This window comes from Corylus avellana, chromosome 5 (assembly GCF_965113065.1).
Source record: "Corylus avellana chromosome 5, dhCorAvel1.hap1.2, whole genome shotgun sequence".
Classification (NCBI taxonomy): Eukaryota; Viridiplantae; Streptophyta; class Magnoliopsida; order Fagales; family Betulaceae; genus Corylus; species Corylus avellana.
The window spans coordinates 6559122-6564634 of record NC_142494.1 but is presented as its reverse complement, the minus strand read 5'-3'; the positions used below and the strand labels follow the sequence as shown (position 1 = coordinate 6564634).

Here is a 5513-nt window from a genome sequence, read left to right as displayed (position 1 = left end):
ATTTGTTCTTTGAATGCAGTTTTAGCTATAGAATCTGGAAATTTTGTATGGCTCGATGTGGAGTGGACAATACTCCAGTTATTTGGGATGAGTTTCTGTAGAAAGGAATTCAAGAGTGGATGAATAAGTCTCTTAAAGGTTTTCTTTGCAAATTGGTTCTAGGTTCTGTTATCTACAATTTATGGTGCACTAGGAATGAGCTAATGCATTCTGGTCAACCTAACACTGAGGAGCAGCTTTTGAAGAAGATAATTTGGGAGGTGAGGTCAAGAATTGCTGGGAAGGGAAAGTTTCCAAGAACTAGAGAGAACCTGGATTTAGCTTCTTTGTGGAATCTGCATGCTGACTTGCTGTTATAGTTTCTGTGCAGGCTTGATATTCTATTTTTCTGCCTTGCTCTTCTAATTGAAGGCTGGTCTCTTTTTGGAGAGGTTTTTAGTATTGCTATTGGTGTTGAGTAGTGTCTTTGAAGTTGTTTTGCTTTGTTTTTTTTTATTTTAGACCCTGCGTGGTTTTCTGCAGATTTGGTTTCTGTTTGTTGTTTCTTTGTAGAGCAGCCCTGCTTTGGTTTTTCTTTTGGTAGTGCTAGTTTTGCCAAATTGTTTGTTGTATGCATTTGACTTGCTTGGAGCAAGTGTGAAGCCCTGCGTGGCTAAGTTTTTGGCCTTTTGAGAAGGCTTGTAATTGGAATATCTTTGTAGTTTGGATTGGTTGTTCTTGAATGAAATTCCTTATTCATCAAAAAAAAAAAAAAAAACTGTAGCCAGAAAAATGAGGGAGACACAAAGATCAAACATGCATGTCACCAAAAGACATGTTTGCTAATTAATCTAGGATTCATCCATAATTGCCAGCTTAATTGATGTTTGTGTGGGGCTATGTTTCAGCACTACCTTCCTTATCAGCTCCGAAACAATATTGTTTAAACAAAATACTTATTATATATAAGTATTTATTATTTAAAGTATTTATACTTTTTTTTTAATTTCCTTTTTTCTTTTTAAAACTATAAACTCCATCACTTGTATAAATAAATAAACCCAGAATTATTAATTGGGGTGGCTGTTTTTAAACTCTCTAATTGGACGATTCCAATTATGTGGGAGTCTTTCTAAATGCAACAATGATAATTGATGTTGTCACTGCTGTCGTATGTAACTTTTGTTCCCAAGCTTGGGGAGGGCTTTTCCTTACTTTTGTCCAAAATATAAAACGAACCGTTTTAGTGATAGTACTCTTTACATACAAGCAGGGCCGATAGATTTTGCGGCCTAAGACAATAAGTTTAAGTTAAACCTATTTATTATATTTAAATATTAATTATTTTATTTTTATTTTAATATTGATCTTATATTTTGTTATTTAAAAATCATTATTCTTACTTTTTATGATGCATAATTACTAATTAAGTTTTTATAATCAAGTTTTCCAACATCTCATTTTTAATCAAGTGGACGCGATGAACTCACAAGAAGAAAATTGGAGCAAAATTGGACACTTAGCGGCAGATGCTAAATCTATGCTCAACGGTTTTAGTAGCTGGGAGATTTAAGGTTAAGTATGTAGGCCGAAATGCCAATTTCGCAGATCATTATCTTGCAAAATTGGCGGCAGGACTAGGATTTGAAAATGAGTGGTTGGGAGAATTCCCTAATTGTATCTCAGAGATTATCCAAAAAGAGCAATTTGTATTATCTTTTTCATTGATTGATGAAGAAGTAAATGTTTTCTCAAAAAAAAAAAAAAAAAAAATTAATAATATAGATATTCCATTTAATTTTTCTTGTGACCTTGTTGATCTTAGGTAGGATTTTATCAAATTTAATTTTGAAAAAAATTATTTCTTCATAAGCAACCGTAACATGTATTGTCAATCAAATTTTATAAACGATATATTTAAAAAATAATCAAATGTTATATATATAATTTAATTTGTCAATCAAAACACTTTCTTTTATTTGTAAAATTTCATTTAAAACTTCTTTTTTTTTATTACTTATTAGATATAGAATGACTTATCACTTGATTTAAAAACATGAAATAATAAGACTTAAAAGAAAGAAAGAAAAAAATGTTGAGAAAAATGGAAAGCTATAAAGTGCAATTTATAGTGAAATAAATAAATTGGGCATTGAAAAGTCACTGACATTGTAATTTTAACTGTTATGCACAATGCAAACAATTTGAGTTTTATTCACTTTGAAAACTTTTCACTTTCTAAAAATTTATGGATGTTGAAACTGTCCATGAATATGATTAATGAATGTCAATCCATAATTATTGTGGTTACCGTGCACAATAATTGATAAACAATATAGAATCGAAAAAAAAGAAATTAAGAGAGAGAGAATCAAGACAATTTATGGATGTCGAAACTTTCCATGAATATGATTAAGGAATTTCAATCTATAATTACTGTTGTTACCGTACACAATAATTTATGAACAATATAGAATCGAAAAGAAAGAGATTAAGAAAGAGAGTCAAGACACGAATTTAATGTAGTTTGGCAATGTGCCTACATTTACAGAGAGGCGACTGTATTTTAAGGAAATTCCCAAAATGCCCCGTACCGTACCGCTTGGCCTTCAACTAGTGTTAATATGAGCTACTAATTCCAACAATTACTATTATCATAATTAGGAGCCTTAATTAGATACTATTTATTAACTTTTACGATATTAAAACCTTAACTATTTGTCCCTAAGAGATAGTTCAATTGGTTGAAACCACACTTAATGAAATGAAAGTCACTAGTTTGAATCCCTCTCCTCTCTCTTGTATGGACATGTCAAAAAAAAAAAAAAAAACCTTAACTATTTATTTAGAAAAAATCTTTATTGTAAAATTATTAATTGGAGCCTTAATTTGACACTATTAATTATTAACGTTTTACCATATTAGAGCCTTAAAAGTATTTTTTTGTAAAAAGAATCTCTACTTTTCAATTATTGATTGGGGTTTAATTAAATACTATTTTTTACTTTTTTACCATATTAAAGCCTTAAAAAAAAAAATTAAATATTTATAGCATAATTATTAGTTGGAGGCATTATTTAATTGCTCGCCTAGGGCTGGCCTTGTATAATACAGGCAGCAACCTTTAACCTTACTATCTCCATTTCTTTTATGCGCGTGTGTGTGTGTTTGATTGAGTGAGTGAGTGAGAGAGAAGATGGAAACAAAAGAAACTCTGGCATTGGTACAAGGCCAAGCCGAAATCTGGCAACAAATGATCGGCTCGGTGGATTCTATGGCATTGAAATGTGCGGTGGAGTTTCGCATTGCTGACATTATACACACTCTTGGTGGCCCCATTACTTTGCGCCAAATAGCCTCTAGGATTGATTCTACGTCTCCTGATATCTCCTACCTCGCCGTATCATGAGATTACTTGTCTGCAAAAACATCTTCACTAAACAACATCAGCCGGTGGACAGTGGTGCGGAGACACTCTACGGGTTGAACCAGGCGCCAAGATTGCTTCTGCATGATGTTGAGCTCAGCCTAGTGCCAATGTTTTTATTGAGGAAGCATCCATGGCTATTGGAACCGTTGCATTGGCTCAGCCAATGCGTCAGAGAAGGGGGCACTGCGTTCAACAAGGCCCATGGCTGTGAGATTTGGGACTTTGCATCAAAAAAATCCTGAGATCAACATCTTCAATGATGCCATAGCGTGTACGGCCAAGATTGTGATGAGGGTGATAATGGCGGAATACAAAGATGGGTTTGGTTGCGTGGGATCATTGGTGGATGTAGGAGGTGGGACGGGAGGGACGATAGCTGAGATTGTTAAAGCACATCCACACATGAGAGGTATTAATTTTGATCTACAGCACCCATGCACAAAGAGGTCTCCCATTTAGGAGGTGACATGTTTGAGTCCATTCCTAATGCAGATGCAATTTTCATAAAGGTATGTATTTATCAATCAATTCGGTTTTTGTTGCTTAAAAATAAGAGAAAATATAATCACATACAGCCTTCGATTCTTTCTGCATAAAATGTTTTCCATTCAAAATGTTTTAAGGAAAATCATTTTTCATGTAAATGTTAAAGGAGTCCACTGACTTTATGTCTCTGTATATATATGATCACTTCATAAAAACAAAATTTATGGCATAGTAATGTTGGTGCAGTGGGTGCTACACAATTGGAGTGACGAACATTGCATGAAGATTTTGAAGAATTGCCGAAAAGCAATACCAGAGAAGAGTGGAAAGGATATTATTGTTGACAATTTTCTTGAGAAAGATGGTAATGATTTGTTTGATGAGACTTGCATGGTATTCGATTTGTGTATGATGGCGTACACCGCCGGTGAAAAGGAGAGGTCGACAAAGCTTGAATGGAAGAAACTACTGGAGGAAGCAGGCTTCAGTCGCTGCAAAATCATCAAAATCATCATTATTGAGACCTATCCCGACTAAAAGTGACATACAATTGCTCTTGTGAAGAAGCCATTGGCACCACACACTGTTGATTTGGTGCCTAGTTTTATTGTAAACGAAGAAACCCAATAAACGAATAGGGAAAAAGAAACAGGTGTGTGATGAACCATGATTTAAAAATGAAATAAAAGTCCTACTCTTTTAGCTAATATTGTGAAACTACATCCACACATCAATGGAATCAACCTTGATTTACCATATAATTGGATCATTAGTGACGAAGATTGGATTAAGATTTTGAAAATTTGTCTGAAAGCAATACCAAAGAAGAGTAGAAGATTATTGTTGTTGGAGAGAGTTTTAGAACCAAATATTTATTGAAGTATGGAACATATGATGACAGTATTTGATTTGGTAGCGATGATATGCACCAAGGCTGGAAGGGAGAGGACTAACCTGGAATGGAATAAATTACTAGAAGTAGGTGGGAATAGGATTTTCAACGACAAAACTATTCATTATTGCGGCCCATCGAGCAAGAAGAAGAAGGATCGAGATCCTCTACAATTGCCTGCTCCGATGGGAAGGAATTATGAGAGGCTCCCAATGAGGCCTCCTGCCGAAGCAGGAAGCCCGGCCACTTTTTCAAGCATCTCGATATTATTGGGGACAAAGAATTGTAAGAGATCTCGATCCGAAGCGAATTGTAGGAGAAATGGCATTACCAGCCACTTTTTCAAGCATCTCAATATTATTGGCGACAAAGAATTGTAGGAGAAATGGCATTACTGCAATGAGTCAAAAATGAAAAATAAAATAAGACTAAACCAACTAATAACAATTCAAAAAAAAAAAAAAAAAACTACTAATAAAGGGGTTGAGTTTAATCATAAGATTTCTAATATGAATAAACCCAACCCAATGAAGGTAATGTTTTCAAAAGTTCAGAGAAGCCAACGTTATAGGTGAAAAATAATGACATAATGATGATTGAAATTGTATCTTGGTCTTTAATTATATAGGATGACAAGGACTTGTGTATTAGTTCTGGTATGATCGCACCCACCATGTATATCCTCAGTCGTAATTTAGGCTTGCAGCAAGTTATCTTGGAAGGGGA

The 5513-nt window shown here is 34.1% G+C and overlaps 1 pseudogene; it reads left to right on the top strand.

Annotated features, from left to right (window-relative positions):
• The first annotated feature begins 3175 nt into the window (after positions 1-3175).
• Positions 3176-4432, top strand: LOC132183314 (desmethylxanthohumol 6'-O-methyltransferase-like; annotated as a pseudogene).
• The last annotated feature ends 1081 nt before the right edge of the window (positions 4433-5513 follow it).